This window comes from Acomys minous (genome assembly GCF_964271855.1).
Source record: "Acomys minous genome assembly, chromosome: 10".
NCBI classification, from domain to species: Eukaryota; Metazoa; Chordata; class Mammalia; order Rodentia; family Muridae; genus Acomys; species Acomys minous.
The window spans coordinates 263,731-283,045 of NC_140491.1; positions in this window are offsets into that span (position 1 = coordinate 263,731).

The window sequence follows — 19,315 nt, forward strand, 5'->3', positions numbered from 1 at the left end:
GGCTCAGAACTCAAGCTATGGCAGACTCTATACCCTCAGAACTGTATGTCCTAAACCAAGCCCAGTCCCAGATGTCATTTTGCCTATTCACACAGCAGCCACACCTCCTAGGTTGTCATGAGTTCTTTGGGTACCTCAGTCTTGGGAAGGGCTTATAGGTTGATAAAATAAGTATTTTGAAATTAGTGCATACATGTATTATGAAAAATATACTAATAATCAGCCCAATATTCATCAATATTTATCAGAACACAGGTAAAAACAGTATAATTTTTAAAAATCACTCTAAAATGCAAATAGAAAGACAAACTCTTAGGACCAAATCTCTAACTGTCTTCCTGGGGGGTGCTTCGGGGAATCTGGTTCAGTTTTGTTCCCAAGCCTCTAACTGCCTCCCTGATGAATCCCTCTGAGAGTTCGATCAACCATCCTAAAGAGGGCTCCTGAGACACAGGATCATCCAGCCTCTGAAGCATGGTTTTACCTGCCTTCCCAAGGAAGGCAGCCATGTCTCCAGAGACACACAGTTCTACCCTCCAGCCCCTGGAACTTCACACCTTACCAAGAGTAGGGATACAAGATTCCAGAAGCACCCAGGCTTTGACTCAGGACTCTGTTCACCAGCAATTAGCAGAAACATTCATCACCAAACAGGGACAACTAAATGGACAACACAATCAACAATATCCATGCCCAAACTGCACCAACAGAACCAAGGAATTCTACTACAACAAGCCCTAGATATCCTTATACATCAGAAAGATAGGAAAATTATCTTAATTCTATCCTTATGAAGATGAAAGAGACCTTTAAAGAGGAAAAGAGTAAACACCCTTAAAGAAATACAGGAAAATACAATCATACAAGTGAAAAAATGACCCAAATGGCTCAAATACTGACAATGTAAATAGAAACAAAAAAGGAAAACACAAACTGACTGAATCCAGGAGATGGAAATTTAGGAAAAAGAATACAAACTACAGATCTATGCATCATGAATGGAATACAAGAGAAGGAGGAGAGAATCTCAAGTGTAAAAGATAGAATTGAAGAAACTGATACATCTGTCAAAGAAAATGTTAAATCTAAAAGGCCCCTGACACAAAACATCCAAGAAATTAGGGATGCTATGAAAGGACAAAATTAAAGAACAAGAGAAATAAAAGAAAGAGAACATTACCAGCTGCATGGAATAGGAATTGTTTCAACAAAAGCATAGAAGAAATTGTCCCCAATCTAAAGAAAGAGAAGCCTATAAACATATAAGAAGCCTACCAAACACCAAATTGATAAGACCAGAAAAGGAAGTCCTACTGCCACAGTATAATAAAAATACTAAATGTACAGAACAAAGAAAGACTAATGAAAGCTGCTAAGAAAAAAGGCCAAGTAACTTACAAAGGCAGACTGTCAATGGTGATAACAAGATATTCCCTGTCAAAACCAAAGTTAAGCAATACCTGTGCAAGCACCTAGCCCTAAAAAAAGATACTAGAAAAATAACTCCAAAACAAGAAGGTTAGTTAACCAAAGAAAACACAGGATATAAATAAGTCCACTGCAGCAAAAACAGAAGGAGGAAGCACAAGCATGCACACACACGAACACACACACACACACACACACACACATACACACACACACACACACACGAACACACACACACACACACACAGACACACACACACAAGGAGAGAGAGAGAGAGAGAGAGAGAGAGAGAGAGAGAGAGAGAGAGAGAGAGAATCACTACTAAAATAAAATAACAGGAACTAACAAACATTAGTCATTAGTATCCCTCAACCTTGATAGACGTAATACCCATTAAAACAACATGGGGTGTGCTTTACTTCAGATGAGGGCCCTACTTAATCAGTACCATGTAGAGTCCAGTGCTTGTCAGCGAGCATGATCTGCAGGAGATGCAGAAACCAAGTGTTAACAAGCCAGCAGACTCCAGAAAAATGGTTGTTTCAAATGGGGGGTTAAGGTTCAACATCCTATATGAATTTACTGTACAACTCTGCATAAGAATGGTAAACCCAGACTTAGGTTTCCATAGCTTTTTCTCAAGTCAAGTGGATTCTGCAGCCACAGGTTGTAATCACAGAGTATATGCCCTTTTCAGTGTTTTAATGCGTTATGCCAGACTTGTTTTTTTTAATGAATTTGTTTTAGTTCAGTGTGAGTTTCAAAAGATAACTTGTTCAAAAGATTTTTCATGTATATGTATGTATTTTCTTTTAGTGTAAAACAATTTTTTGAAGAACAAAGACAAAGTTTGCAACTCTAGGTGTTAAAAAATGACAGAAGCCAAGAAAAGGGATGCTTAAACAGGATGCTTCATGTAAGAAATACACCTCATCAACAAAGATAGATATTATCTAAGAATAAAGGTCTGGAAAAAGGTATTTTAAGCAAATTTACCCAAAAATGAAGCAGAAGTATTCATTTTAATATCTAATAAAATAGAATTTCAATAAAAATAAATTAAAAAATTTTATAGGATACTTCATACTCAACAGCAACAACAACAAAACAAACAAACCAAAAAAAAAACCACCGAAAAACAAAAAGAGGACTCATATTATCAAGATCAATGTCATAAATACAAGGGCACCATCATTTATAAAAGAAACATTTCTAAAGCTTCAATCTTCCATTCTGGTTTCCCACACTTTAATAGTGGGAGACATCAACACCATATTCCCACCAAAAGACAGGATATTGAGATAGACACTAAAGAGAAATAATTAAACAAATCAATATCATGTGTCAAATGGGAATAACATATCTATGGAGCTTTTCTTAAAAAAAAAAAAAAAGAATATATCTTCTTCTCAGTACCTCAGAGAAGCTTCTCCAGAATTGAACATGTATTCATTCACAAAGATAGCATCATGAGAATGGAAAGAACGTCTTGTATTTTATCAGATTACCATGCATTAAAGCTGGATTTAAACAACAGAAAGCCTACAACCTCATGAAAACAGAAGAAATCCCTTGCTGCTCCTGCATACTAGCTCTGGGAAAGGCAAACAGAGAAGAGATGTGGATGTGAGTTAGGGAGAATTGAGGAGGCAGTGAATGATGGTTAAGGAAAACTAATCATTAATTGAACAACTAGCTAGAGAAACCAGTTGTTGAGGAGAGGTTGAGGAACAGAGAAAAATGAAATACTCAGAGACTCAGGCATAGGTTCTTGGTCTAATGCTGGTGTTAGGTATGAGTTTCATCTTGTTGAATAAGATGCAAATCTAATCACATAGAAGTTATTTATTCCCATAGTATTTGTCTTTGTTTCCTTTTCGTCAAACTGACAAAAATGCAACTCTGTGGGGTAAAGGTTTATTTGCACTCCAGGTTACAGTCCATCATCAAAACAAAAAGAAACAAACAAGAAATACAAGAAAAGAACTCATGGCAGGAACCTGGAGAGAGGAACAGAAGCAGAGAACATGGCAGTAAAATGTTTATTGGCTAGCTTCTCAGTGCTTTCTCTGTTTGAGTTATTATACAACCCAGGACACAGCAGCTATGTGTGGAGCAGTAGCCAGGAGATCTGAATTGGGACCTCCCCCATTGATCTGTCTTTAACAGAATTCTCCATAAACTGGTCGATAGGTCAATACGATGGAGGAATTTCTCAATTGATATCTTCTCTTCTCAAATATGTCTAGGTTTGTGTCCATTTGGTAATAAAATAACTAGCACAAGTTTACTATTATTTTTCAAGTTGACACAAAATATACAGAAATAACAAAAAGTATACTAACATATGGAAACTAAACAACTTTCTACTTAATGGCACATGGGTCATGGAAGAAATAAGGGAAGAAATAAAAGACTTTCTGAAATTCAATGAAAATGATGGAACAACATACCCAAATTTATGGGACACATTGAAAGCAGTGCTAAGAGGAAAATTCATAGCACTAAGTGCCTTTAAAAGAAAATGGAAACATCCCACATAAACAAGTTAACAACACATCTGGAAGCTCTAGAAAAAAAAGAAGCAGAAACACCCAAGAGGAGTAGACACCTAGAAATAATCAAACTCAGGGCTGAAATCAATACATTAGAAACAAAGGGAACAATCCAAAGAATCAATAAAACAAAGAACTGGTTCTTTGAGAAAATTAACAAGATAGACAAACCATTAGCCAATCTAAGTAAAAGACAGAAAAACACTATCTAAATAAACAAAATCAGAAATGAAAAGGGAGACATAACAACAGACACCTAAAAAATAAAAAGAATCATAAGAACATACTTTAAAGGCATTTATGTCACAAAATTTGAAAATCTAAGGGAAATGGACAATTTTCTCGACTGATTCCATTTTCCAAAATTGAAACAAGACCAGATAAAGAAATTAAATATCCCTATTTTGCCTATAGAAATAGAAGCAACCACTGATAGTCTCCCAACCAAAAAAAGGCCAGGGCCAGATGGTTTCAGCGCAGAATTCTACCAGTCCTTCAAAGAGGAGCTAATACCGAAACTACTCAAGTTATTCTGAAAGATAGAAATGGATGGAATATTATCAAATTCATTCTATGAGGCCACAGTCACATTGATACCTAAACCCCACAAAGACTCAACAAAAAAAGAGAATTGCAGACCAATTTCTCTTATGAATATTGATTCCAAAATACTCAACAAAATACTCACAAAGCGAATATATCATATCAAAGACATCATTCACCATTACCAGGTAGGCTTCATTCTATACATGCAGGGATGGTTTAACACATAGAAATCCATCAATGTAATCCACCATATAAAAAAACTGAAAGAGAAAAACCACATGATCATCACTTTAGATGCAGAAAAAGCATTTGACAAAATCCAACACCCATTTATGTTTAAAGTTCTGGAGAGATCGGGAATACAAGACACTTTTCTAAACATAATAAAGGCTATATACAGCAAACTAACAGCCAACATTAAATTAAATGGAGAGATACTCAAGGATATCCCTCTAAAATCAGGGACCAGACAAGGCTGCCCACTTTCTCCATATCTCTTCAATATAGTTCTTGAAGTTCTAGCCAGAGCAATAAGAGATCAAAAGGAGATCAAGGGGATCCAAATGGGAAAGGAAAAAGTCAAATTTTCCCTATTTGCAGATGATATGATAGTGTATATAAGTGACCCCCAAAATTCCACCAGAGAAGTCCTACAGCTGATAAACACCTTCACCAAATTGGCAGGATACAAAATTAACTCAAAAAAGTCAGTAGCTTTCCTATATACAAATGACAAACAGGCCGAGGAAGAAATTAGGAAAGTTCCTCCCTTCACAATAGCCACAAGCAATATAAACTATCTAGGAATAACCCTAACCAAGCAAGTGAAAGACTTGTTTGAAAAAAACTTTAAATCTCTGAAGAAAGAGATTGAAAATGACATCAGAAGATGGTGGGATCTACCTTGTTCATGGATCGGGAGAATTAACATAGTAAAAATGGCCATCTTACCAAAAGCTATTTACAAATTCAATGCAATCCCTATCAGAATACCTACAAAATATTTTGAAGATATAGAAAGAACAATTCTCAACATCATATGGAGAAACAAAAAGCCCAGAATAGCAAAAACAATCCTATACAATAAAAGATCCTCTGGAGGAATCTCCATTCCTGATCTCAAGCTGTGCTATAAAACAACAGTAATTAAAACGGCATGATAGTGGCACAGCAATAGGCTAGTGGATCAATGGAATCGAACTGAAGACCCAGAGATGAATCCACACATATTTGGTCACCTGATTTTTGCAAAGAAGCCAAATCCATTCAATGAAAAAATGACAGCATCTTCAACAAATTGTAATGGTCTAACTGGATGTCTACATGTAGAACAATGCAATTAGACCCCTATTTGTCACCATGCAGAAAACTCAAGTCCAAGTGGATTAAAGACCTCAATCTAAAACCAGAGACATTAATCCAGTCAGAGGAAAAAGTGGGCAAGAATCTGGAACACGTAGGCACAGGAGACAACTTCCTGAACAGAACACCAACAGCCCAGTCCTTAACGTCAACAATTAATAAATGGGACCTCATGAGGCTGAGAAGCTTCTGTAAGGCAGGTGACACTGTCAAGAGAACAAAGCGACAGCCTACAGACTAGGAAAAGATCTTCACCAACCCTTCATCTGACAAAGGTCTGATATCCAAAATATATAAAGAACTCAAGAAATTAAACACCACCAAACCAAATAACCTAATAGAGAAATGGGGCTCAGAAAAAAACAGAGAATTCTCAACAGGGGAATATCAAATGGCTGAAAAACACTTAAAGAAATGCTCAGTCTCCTTAGTCATCAGAGAAATGCAAATCAAAATGGCACTGAGATTCCATATTACACCCATCAGAATGGCTAATATAAATAACTCAACTTACATCACATGCTGGCGAGGATGTGGAGAGAGAAGATCACTCCTACATTGCTGGTGGAACTGCAAACTAATCCAACCACGTTGGAAATCTATCTGGCGCTTCCTCAGAAAAATGGGAATAGGGCTTCCTCAAGACCCAGCTATTCCATTTCTTGGAATATACCCAGAAGATGCACTACCACACAACAGGGACATATGCTCAACTATGTTCATAACAGCCTTATTCATAATAGCCAGAACGTGGAAAGAGCTTAAGTTTCCATCAATAGAAGAATGGATAAAGAAACTGTGGTACAATTACACTATGGAATACTACTCAGCTATTAAAAACAAGGAATTCCTGAAATTTGAGGACAAATGGATTGAACTAGAAATTATAATGAGTGAGTTCACCTAGAAGCAAAAAGAGTTAAATGATATATACTCACTTATATTGAGACACTAGTCCAAGGGGTACATCCCTATGAAAAACTTTACCTACCAGGAAAGTGGGTCAGAGGGGAGGACATCCTATTGAGACTTCAGTTGTGGGAAACCTGGGAGAATGAGGAAATAGAAGGATCCAGAGTGTCCTGGAAAACTACAGGTGGGTCTGGGCCCTGGGGTCCTCCTCAAACTATGGCATCAGCCAAGGAAAATATAGGCAGTGAACTTCGAACCCCTACCCAGTCTAGCCGATGGACAGGACATTCTCCACAGTTAAGTGGAGAAGGAGATCTGACTTTCACACAAACTCTGGTGCCCCATATTTGACCATGTCCCTTGGATAGGGACGCCTGGTCGCACTCAGAGGAAGGATAATAGGTCACCAAGAAGAGACTCGATACCCTATGAGCATACACAGGGGGATGAGGTCCCCCTCAGTCACGGACATAGGGGAGGGGAGTAGGGGGGAAGCAGGAGGGAGAGAGGAATGGGAGGATACAAGGGATGGGCTAACAACTGAGATGTAATATGAATAAATTAATAATAATAAAAAAGATGAATAAAAAAGAAAAACAAATGAATTGTTTGTAATTATTTCTACAAGTAAAAATAATAAAGGCATATATGCCACAAAAAATATTTAGGTTTAAATGTTTAAAGTTGATGACTACTTTTGATTTAATAGGTAGTGTTTTTTGTTTGTTTGTTTGTTTGTTTGTTCATTTCTTATGGTTGTCCTTAGTGTGATATATGATCATACTCTGGCAAAGGGGGTAGTTAAGGTTCATGAAAGCCTCTCTTCTATTATTGTACACAGTACAAAAATATTATTTTATACAATATTCCAAGCTTCTAATAATAAATGGACTTGACATCTGAAAGTATAGCAGTTTGTGTTGGGATTTTCTTTGCTTCCAGGTATATGGTGATCTGTGCTCAGAGTGCATAATGCCTTTTCCTAAGTAGTCAGCTATAGAGCATAGTCCCAGGCCTAGGACGGGGCCCTGGTGAATCCAGGAAAATGCCATTGTGTCACATCTGGAAACTGTCTTTGTTAAATAGCTCTTATAAATTGTATTTCTAGGACTCTCATTACAGTTGATTAATAATAATACTTATGCTAGCAAATTATTTGAGAAATTTTAATATTAACCAGACTACTAAATCGTCTAATACCTATTAGGCCAAGATATTGTGGAATAACATCAAATATTTAATTGATAAATTTTTAAAATTACAAGTGGGTATTGTTTATACTTATCTAAATCATTACTTACTATTTAGCTATGCTAACTTTAAATTAAAATTTTACTTTAAAGGATAATGATTTTTTTCTTGCCCCCAAAGTTTTTGCCTTAAAGGAGACACATACTCAAGTTTTTGTGGTTGTTTGAGTAGAAATGGCTCCCATACACTCATAGGGTGTGGCATATTTGAAAGGAATACTACATATAGTTTGTTAGAGTAGATGTGGCTTTGTTGGAGGAAGTGTGTCAGTGGGGGGTTGAGATTTGAGGTTTAGGAAGATTGAACCATGCCCAGTGTTACTCTGTCTTACTGCTGCCTTCAGGTACAGATGTAGAACTATTAGCTTCTTTTCTAGCATCATGTCTACCTGCACACCACCATGATTTCTGCTGTGATGATAATGGACCTTAACTGAGATGCTTAGCAGTACTAGATATGGAGCCTAAAGTATCCACCAGGCAGGTCAGCTAGCAATTCTAGTGGAGGTATTAGGACACCAACACCTCCATAAAACCTTGTGTTTCCTTACAAGATGTATAGAGATAAAGATGGAACAGAGATTGAAGGAATGGCCAACTAATGATTGTGCCAAATTGGGTCTACCCCATGGAAGAAAGACAATCCTTGACACTATTAATGATATTCTACTATGCTTCCAAATAGGAGTTTAACAAGAATATCTTCTGAGTGGCTTCATCCAGTAGCTGATGCAAACGAATGTAAAGACCTATAGCGAAATAATAGGTGGACCTCAGGGAGTCTTGGGGAAGAAAGCCAGGAATAAACGAGTGATCCACAAGATCAACAGAGGAATATAACCTGGGCCTTGGAGTAGTTGGGGGGCTCACAGAGACTAAACAACCAAGTGAAGAGAATTCATGGGCTTGACCTAGGGTATGTGTGAGTGCTTCCTTTCTTTTGATTTTGTGGCTCTGATGTCATTTTTTTCCTAGTTGTCTGTAGCCTCCTTGGGTTGGAGTTTTCCTTCAAGTATTTTTTGGCTATGTACTATTTAAACTTGGTGTTTTTAATGAAATATTCTCTTTTCTCCATTTCTGGTGATTGAAAGTTTTCCTGGGCATAGCAGTCTAGGTTGTCGTCATGGGCTGCAAGATATCTGTTCAGACCTTTCTAGCTTTTCCAGTCTCTGTTGAGAAGTCAAGTGTAATTTTGATAGATATGCCATTCCAAGTTACTTGTTCCCTTGCAGATTTTAATACTATTTATTTGTTCCATAGATTTAACATTTTATTATTATGCCATGGAAGGATATTTTATGTGTTCCAATCTATGTGGTCTCCTTTAAACATCTTGTATGTTTCTAGGCATTTATTTCTTTAGGTTGGCCAAGTTTTCTTCTATGATTTTGTTGAAAATATCTTCTCGACCGTGGAGCTGGGAGTCTTCTCCTTCTTCTAATACTATCATTCTTATGTTTGGTCTTTTCTTAGTGTCCCAGATTTCTTGGATGTTTTTTGTCATGAACTTTTTAGCTTTCACATTTTCTTTTACTGATGTTTTATTCTCTTCAATTTTTTCCATGTCAGGTGTTATGTTGGTGGTACATGAGTCTGTTGTTCCTGTTCCCTTCCCTAGGTATTCTTTCTCCAGATTACCTTTGATTGTGTTTTCTTTATTGCTTTTAGGTTCATTTCTAGGTCTTGACCTGTTATTCTTGTTTCCTTCTCCCTTTTGATTGTATTTTCCTACATTTCTTTATGGGTTTATTCAGTTCCTTCATCTGTTTGAATGTATTTTCCTGTATTTCTTCTCCTCCTTTAAGTTCTTTTCATTTTCATAAGCTCAGATTTACACTCATTTTCTTGCACTCCAGGTGTAACAGTATCTTCTGGGCTTGTTGTAGTAGAAAAGCTGGTTTCATGTGGTATCACATCGCCTTGGGTTTTGTTGGTTTTGTTATTATGCTGACCTCTAGCCATCAGGTTGTCTCTAGTGTTAACAGTCCTGGTGTTCCCTCCGCTGGTCTTGTCCCAGGCGGGTTTGGCAGGTCATGAGTCATCAGCAGAGAGAACTCTAAAAAAATGTTCCGCAGCCTGATAGGCCTCCTCATAATAGCACGAAATTGAGGTTGGGCCCAAGTACTGCTCACATTTACTGGTTCAGATGTCTCCCTGCTATTTGTGTTCCCGTTTGGTCAGGCAGATGGAATCATCACCAGAGAGGGTTCTAACCTGAATGTTGCTAGGGACAGACACAGTCTCTTGGGATGAGGGACAATGTAGCTTTGATCTCAGAAGCAATTTACCTCTTCTGGCTTTATATGCTCTCTGCTCTCTGTGTCCCAGGTGGGTCAGGCAGATGAAGTCAGCATTAGAGAGGTGCTGCATGTTGCTCACCTGACATGGGCCTCCTTAGGATGTAGGGCAAAGGGGTATGTGTCCTGCAAACAGCTCCGCACTGCTGGCTCTGGTGGCTAACTGCTGTCTATGTCCTAGGTGGGTCAGGGAGATGGGGTCAGTAGCAAGGAGGGCTCTAAACTGAGTGTTGCTCAGGCTATACACAAGCCTCCTTGTGATCTCTGTCCAATTTCTTTATTAAAAAAAGATTTATTTATTTGTTATTATGAATACAGTGCTCTGCACCTGCAGGCCAGAAAAGTGCATCAGATCACATGATAGATGGTTGTGAGCTACAATATGGTTGATATGCATTGAACTCAGGACCTGTGGAAGAACAGTCAGTGCTCTTAACCTCTGAGCCATATCTCAGCTCTCTCTCCAATTTCTTCATGAGGGCAGTTAGTGCTACAAACTTTCCTTGTAGCATTGCTTTCATGATGTCCTATACGTTTGTGTATGTTCTTCCTTTATTTTCATATAATTTTAGAAGTTTTTAATTTCTTTATTTCTTCTCCTCCTTGAAGACAATTCTCCTCCTTTAAGTCATGGGGACAGGTGCTGTTCAGTTTCCGTAAATGTATAGTCTTTTCATTACTTCTGTTGTTGTTGAGGTCTACCATTAATCCATAGTGATCTGAAAAGAAGAATGGGTTAATTCCATTTTCTTGTATTAGTTATAGTTTGTATTTTGACTGACTATATGGTTGATTTTGGAGAAGATTTTGTGTGGTGCTGAGAACAAAGTATTCTCTTTTGTGTTTGTGTAAAATGTTCTATAGACATTTACTGGGCCTCTTTGATTCATGACCTCGGATATTTTTAATATTTCTCCATTTAGTTTTTGTTTTTCTTTAAGATTTATTTATTATTTGTACAGTATTCTGGCTGTATGTGTGTCTGCCTTCCGGAAGAGAGGACCAGACCTCATTGTAAATGGTTGTGAGCCACTATGTGGTTGCTGGGAACTGAACTCAGGTCCTTTGGAAGGACAGACAGTGCTCCTAAACTCATCTTTCCACCTCCATAATTTTCTGTTTCAACAATATGCCCATTGGTATAAATTGGATGTTGAAGTATCTCACTATTGATATGTGGGGATCAGTGTGTGATTTAAACTTTAATTGTACTTCTTTTTCAACTATGGGTATGCTTGTATTTGGGGCATAGATGTTCAGGATTGAGATTCTCTCTTGGTGAATTTTTCCTTTTATGAAAATGAAGTGTCCTTTCCCATCTTTTTTGTTTATTTTTGGTTGACATCTACTTTATTAGCTATCAACATGGCTATTTTAGCTTGCTACTTTGGTTTGTTTGTTTGGAAAACCTTTTCCCATCCACTTACAATGGCATAATGTTTATCTTTGTTGTTGGCATATACATCTTGTATGCATCAGAATGACAGATCCTGTTTAAATATAAATTTGTTATTCTGTGTCTTTTTTATTGGACACTTGTGTCCATTGAAGTTGATAGATTTTATTGTCCAATGGTTGATAGTGTCCTTTACTGTGGTGTTGATAGTCATAGTATGTTTATGTGCTTGTCTTCTTTTTGTTTTGCTGTTATGAAGTTATTTTTATCCTCTGTTTTCTTGGATCAAGTCGACCTTGTTGGGTTGGAGTTTTCCTTCTCATATCTTTTATAGTACGTGTTTTTTACATAGATATTTTTTAAAGTTTGCTTTGTCATGAAATAGGTGATTTTATCCTTCTACCATGATTGAAATCTTTGCTGGAAATAGTAGTCTGGGATGACATGTATGGTCTCTTAATTTTTGCATGAAATCTTTCAGGCCCTTTCTCGCTTTCATAGTCTCTGTTGAGAAGTCAGGTTTGAGTCTGATAGGTCTGCATTTAGATGGTACTTGGTCTTTCCCTTGCCAACTTGAATAATTTCTCTTTGTTCTCAAGATTTAATATTTTGATTATTATGTGGCAATAGGAATTTCTTTTCTGGTCTAGTATACTCTGTATTTTGAAAGCTTCATGCATGTTTAAGGATATCTCTTTCTTTAAGTTGAGTAAATATTCTTCTATGGTTTTCTTGAAAAAATTTCTGGTCCTTGGTGTCTAGAATCTGTCTTCTGTTCCAATTATTCTTAGATTTCATCTTTTGATGCTGTCCTTTATTTCTTGGAGGTCTCTTTGTAAGTATTTTTTCTATTTAATATTTTCTTTGTCAGATGTATCACTTATTCAGTTGTATCTTCCATGCCTGAGATTCTCTCCTCCATCTCTTTTATTCTGTTGTTCATGCTTACCTCTGTGACTCCTGTTCTCTTCTAAAAACTTCCATCTCCAGGATTTTCAGATATGTGTTTTCTTTATTGATTCTATTTCCATTTTCATGTCTTGAGCCATTTTATTCATTTCTTTCACCTGTTTGACTGTATTTTCCTGTAGATCTTTGATGGCCTCTTCTTATTTGGTTGTGTTTTCCTGTATTTCTTTGAGACATTTATTCATCTATTTTTTAAATTCCTCTAACAACTTCATAAGCATAGATTTAAGGACATTTTCCTGTGTTTCAGTTTCATGAGGATATCCAGATTTTTTGTTTGTTTGTTTTTGTTTTGTTTTTTGGTTGTTTTGTTTTGTTTTTGTTCTTATCAAGCCATATTGACCTGGTTTTTGTTGATTGTGTTCCTACACTAGCCTTAGCCATCTGGTTGTCCATGGCATTGGCTGTGTGTTCCCAGAACTGCTGTGTTTCTCAGGCCTTCGTGCTTCATTGATGGTCTTCTGGTCTCAAGATAGGCAGTAGAACCATCATATGTGTGTTGGGAATCAAATTCTACTATTTTTGAATACCAGCCAGTGCTCTTAACTACTAAGTCATCTCACTTGCTCCTCTAAAAGATCTTTGAAAAGAATGAGAATCAGTTATTCTCAAGTTATTCTATAATTAGAGAACTTTTTTCCAAAGCTAGCATTACACTGATAACAAAGCAAGAATGATATACAGTAAAGAAGAAAATTGTAGATTTGATTTTCTAATGGACATAGGCAAACAATTAAAATAAAACATTTTAATGTATTTTAGAAACATAGTCACTTATAATTGGACACTAGCCCAAGAGGCATGTCCAATGAGTCTTCACTTTCCAGGAAATTAGGATAGAAGTGAAGACATTATGCTGGTACTCTAGGTGAGAGAAGGAGAGAAGTATAGGAAAATGAGGAAATAGAAGGTTCCAGAGTGTCCTAGAAACCTACAAGAAAAACATTGTGATAGGTAGATCTGGGACAAGGGGTCCTCCTCAAACTATGGTACCAGCCAAGGACAATAAGGGCAGTAAACTTTGAACTTTTACCTATATCTAGCCAATGGACACACCATTCACCACAATTGAGTGGAGAGTGGGGACTGACGTTCACACAAACTCTGGTGCCCCATATTTGACCATGTCCCCTTGATGGGGAGGCCTTGTGGCACTAAAAGGAAAGATAACAGGCTACCAAGAAGAGACTTGATACCCTATGATCATATACAGGGGGTCCCCCTTAGTCACAGACATTGGGGAGTGTAATAGGATAAAAGTGGGAAGAAAGGAGAAACAGGAGAATACAAGTGATGAGAGAACAGTTGAGATGTAATATAGATAAATTAATAAGAAATATAAACAAAAGAGAGAGAGAATGAGTAATGTTCCCTGTTCTAGGTAGATAGTGGAGGAATCCCAATGCTACACAGTGAGAGCCTGTTTCACAATCTACACAGCAAAAGGAAGTGCGCTACTTAACTGTATATGTAGAGAATATGAGATGAACCTGTGTACCAGTCATAATGAGGTTTTCACTTAGACCTTAATACTGAATGAAGGATTCGAATGAGCATGCTACCATCAGCAAATTTCTAATGCTCCTTACAGAGTCCCATCATAAAGTTCCGTGTAATACAAAGAGAATTGTCTTTTAACCTAAGAAAACCTTCAATTAACATTGAGCAACCTAACTTTAAAAAATATTTTATTAATTTATTCATGTTACATCTCAACTGTTATCCCATCCCTTGTATCCTCCCATTTCTTCCTCCTTCCCACTTCCTCCCTACACCTCTCCACTATAACTGTGACTGAGGGGGACCTCCTCCCCTGTATATGCTCATAGGCTATCAAGTCTCTTCTTGATAGCCTGCTATCCTTCCCCTGAGGGCCACCAGGCCTCCCCATCCAGGGGACATGGTCAAATACGGAGGACCAGAGTTTGTGTGAAAGTCAGCCCCACCCTCAACTCAACTGTGGAGAATGTCCTTTCCATTGGCTAGATCTGGGTAGGGGCTCAAAGTTTGCTGCCCGTATTGTCCTTGGCTGGTGCTGTAGAAACAAACTAACTTTTACTCAGGTTCCCACAGTATTTGTAGGCTCCTTAAAGTCTTCTAAATTCAGGAAACACATCACATTACAAATTCCTACATATCAACTCAGCATTTTGTTACTAGGATTGTCTTTTAAACTGTTTTTTTAATGCTAAGTTTGTGAATATTTGCAGTCTTAACTTATTGGAGTATGTGTTTGTTATTTGAGACTTGAGATATTTCCCCTGTTTTAGACATGCTTTCATCATATCTTGCTAAGTCATTGTTTTTATTAAACTTTGGCTGTGAACAAAGTGAGTAAGAAAGGTTGTTTTGGATCATGGGTTATAGACAAAGGAAGACAAGGATGGAATTTGGAGACTGCAACTAAAACATAGGCTCTTGAGGGAACACTGCTTACTTGCTTGCTCTGTTTCATTTCTCATACACCCTTGCCTAGCAACAGCATTGCCTTTAGTAGACTGGGCATGCCTACAATGAATACCAAATAATAAAATGCATTAGTGTTACAAAGATGGACTATTCTGATAGAGAGATTTTCTCTGGTAAGATTCATTCCATGTTCTCTATCTTTTTACTGTACTTTGTGTCAGCTTGGTGAAAATCAACAAGAAAACCAGGATGCAAGCTCTGTAGTGCTTTCACAAAGTACTCTAAAATTCTGTTTTCATTGTTTATAAAATTTTCATCAACTTGTTTTAATATATAAATGTTTGGAATTATACAATGACCTAAGTGACATGTGGTACCTCAGCTTCTGTATATAAAATAAGCTTATTGAGATCTCAATATGCTAATATGCCGATGCCGCTCCCGTCCAGCAGGAAAGACACCAACACCGGGAACTCTTCTTGTAGCAGTTTTTATTCAGGATCCTTGACTATCGGAGTGACCCTGGGAAAAGCTCCCACAGAACCTTTTATAGTGTGCCTGTCCTATCAGAAACTGCCACGTCGCCACTCCTGGTTGGTGCATTCGGATCACCCCACTTCACGCCATGCCTTGTCAGAATCACACCACCTTACGTCATGCACATAAGGGGGCTTGCTCACCGCGCATGAGCAAAGGGCTTTTCTCACTGCGCATGCGCAAAGGGTTTTCTCACTGCGCATGTGCAGAAGGGGGTGCATTGCGCCGTGAAGCAGCAGGGGGCGCAGCTATCTATGGCTCTCCACACTAATATAATATAATTATTGATGAAGTAGATAAAACTCAGTATGTATCTTATTTCCTCAGATGCTACCCTCTGTATGCAGTGCTGATTGTGGTCCTGGATTCAAAAAATTCAGACAGGAGGTTATGTTAGCCTGCTGTTTTATTTGTATCCACTGCCCAGAAAATGAAATTTCTAATGAGACAAGTGTGTATTTGCTGCTGTGATAAATCCTTTACATTGAGACCCCTGTCCACAAAAAAGGGATGCTGAAGGAGTCTAAAAGGCACCTAAAAAATAAAATATACCATTTTCTCCATTATCAGTCATAGGAATACAAACACTAACAATGTCACAACAACAACAACCACAACATCATCAACAACAAACCTTCTGCCTAGATGTGCATTTTGATTCAATTTATGTTACATCATATTTTCTCACAGAAACAAAATCAAACTGAAGTGTGAACACATTCTGTATGAGACCTGTTCTGGTCATTGATTTCCCCTATAACTTGATGCACAGAAGATTCCAGTCATGAATTTTTAAAATGTGCATTTATTCTTTTTGCATGTAAGTATGTGTCCCTGTATATGTTTATGTACTCCATTCCAACAGAGGACAGAATATGGCATCAGAACTGATGGACTGTGTAATGGAAGTGCTAGTAACTAAGTCTGTATCCTTAGATAAATTAGTGTAGAGATAAAAAAAAATTACTTGTAAAATTATCAGAAAGTGCTGAGTATGAGACAGAATCTGAGTGATTTCTAGAGGCTCATTTTCTTTTCTTTTCTTTTTTTTTTGAGATCAATTGACATTTTTAAAAAATTTATTCTTGTTACATCTCAATAGTTATCCCATCCCTTGTATCCTCCCATTCTTCCCTCCTTCCCAATTTCCCCTTATTCACCTCTCTTATGACTGTTCCTGAGGGGGATTACATCCCCCTGCATATGCTCATAGGGTATCAAGTCTCTTCTTGGTAACCTGCTGTCCTTCCTCTGAGTGCCACCAGGTCTCCCCCTCCAGGGGACATGGTCATATGTGAGGCACCAGAGTACGTGAGAAAGTCATATCCCACTCTTCACTCTACTGTGGAGAATGTTCTGACCATTGGCTAGATCTGGGTAGGGGTTTAAAGTTTATGGCCTGTATTGTCCTTGGCTGGTGCCTTAGATTGAGCGGGACCCTTGTGCCCAAATCTGCCTATCATAATGTTCTACTTGTAGGTCTCTAGGACCCTCAGGATCCTTCTAATTTGCCATTCTCCCATGCTTCTCTCATCTAGAGTCCCATTAGGATGTCCTCCTCTCTGTCCCAGTTTCCTGGTAAGTGAAGGCTTTCGTGGGACATGCCCCTTGGGCTAATATGCAGATATAAGTGAGTATATACCATTTGAGTCTTTCTGCTTCTGGGTTAACACACTCATTATGAACATTTCTTGCTCAATCCATTTATTCACAAAGTTCGGGAATTCCTTGTTTTTAATAACTGAATAGTATTCCATAGTGTATATGTACCACAGTTTCTTTATCCATTCTTCTACTGAGGGACACTTAAGCTATTTCCATGTTCTTGCTATTATGAATAAGGCTGCTATGAACATGGTTGAGCAAATTTTCTTGTTGTGTGCTGGAGCATCTTCTGGGTATATTCCAAGGAGTGGACTAGCTGGGTCTTGAGGAAGCCCTATTCCCATTTTTCTGAGATAGCACCAGATAGATTTCCAAAGTGGCTGTACTAGTTTGCATTCCCACCAGTACTGACGGAGTGTTCCCCTCTCCCCACATCCTCGCCAGCATGTGGTGTTACTTGAATTTTTTATCGTAGCCATTCTGATGGGTGTAAGATGGAATCTCAAAGTTGTTTTGATTTGCATTTCCCTGATGACTAAGGAGGTTGAGCATTTCTTTAAGTGATTCTCAGTCATTTAAAATTCCTCTGTTGAGAATTCTCTGTTTAGTTCCATGCCCCATTTCTCAATTGGGTTATTTGGTTTGATGGTGTTTAATTTCTTCATTCTTTATATATTTTGGATATTAGACCTTTGTCAGATGAAGGGTTGGTGAAGATCTTTTCCCAGTCTGTAGGCTGTCGCTTTGTTCTCCTGACAGTGTCTCCTGCCTTACAGAAGCTTCTCAGCCTCATGAGGTCCCATTTATTAATTGTTGACCTTAATGTCTGGGCTGTTGGTGTTCTGTTCAGGAAGTTATCTCCTGTGCCAATATGTTCCAGTCTCTTCCCCATTTTACGTCTAAGTGACTTAGTGTCTCTCGTTTTATATTGAGGTCTTCAATACACTAGGATTTGAGTTTTGTGCAGGGTGACAAATATGGGTCCAATTGCATTTTTTTTATACATAGATATCCCATTAGACCAGCACCATTTGTTGAAGATGCTATCCTTTTTCCGTTGAATGGATTTGGCTTCTTTGTAGAAAATCAAGTGACCATATGTGTGTGGATTTATATCTGGGTCTTCAATTCGATTCCACTGATAAAGCAGCCTGTTGCAGTGCCTGTAACATGCTGTTTTAATTACTATTGCTTTATAGTACAGTTTGAGATCAGATATGGAGATTCCTCTGGAGCACCTTTTATTGTACAAGATTGTTTTTAGCTATTCTAGGTTTTTTGTTTTTCCATATGAAGTTCAGAATTGAACTTTCAACATCTTTAAAAATTGTGTAGGTATTTTGAAAGGGATTGCATTGATTCTGTAGATTGCTTTTGGTAGGATGGCCATTTTTACTATGTTAGTTCTCCCGAACCATGAGCAAGGAAGATCATTCCATCTTCTCATGTCATCTTCAATCTGTTTCTTCAGAGTTTTGAAATGTTTTTCAAACAAGTCCTTCACTTGCTTCGTTAGAGTAACTCTTAAATATTTTATATTGCTTGTGGCTAATGTGAAGGGTATGGTTTTCCTAATTTCTTCCTCTGCAAGCTTGTCATTTGTGTATAGGAAGGCTACAGACTTTTTTGATTTAATTTTGTATCGAGCCAATTTTTTGAATGTGTTTATCAGCTGTAGGAGTTCTCTGGTGGAATTTTGAGGTTCACCTATGTACACTATCATATCATCTGCAAATATGGATAACTTGACTTCCTCATTTCCCATTTGGATACCCTTGATCTCCTTTTATTGTCTTATTGCTCTGGCTAGAACTTCGAGTACTATATTGAAGAGATATGGAGACAGTGGGCAGCCTTGCCTTGTTCTCGATTTTAGAGGAATTTCCTTGAGTATCTCACCATTTAATTTGATGGTGGCTATTGGCTTGCTGTATATAGCCTTTATTATATTGAGGAAAGTGCCTTGTATCCCCGATCTCTCTAAAACTTTAAACATGAACGGGAGTTGGATTTTATCAAATGTTTTCTCTGCATCTAAAGAGATGATC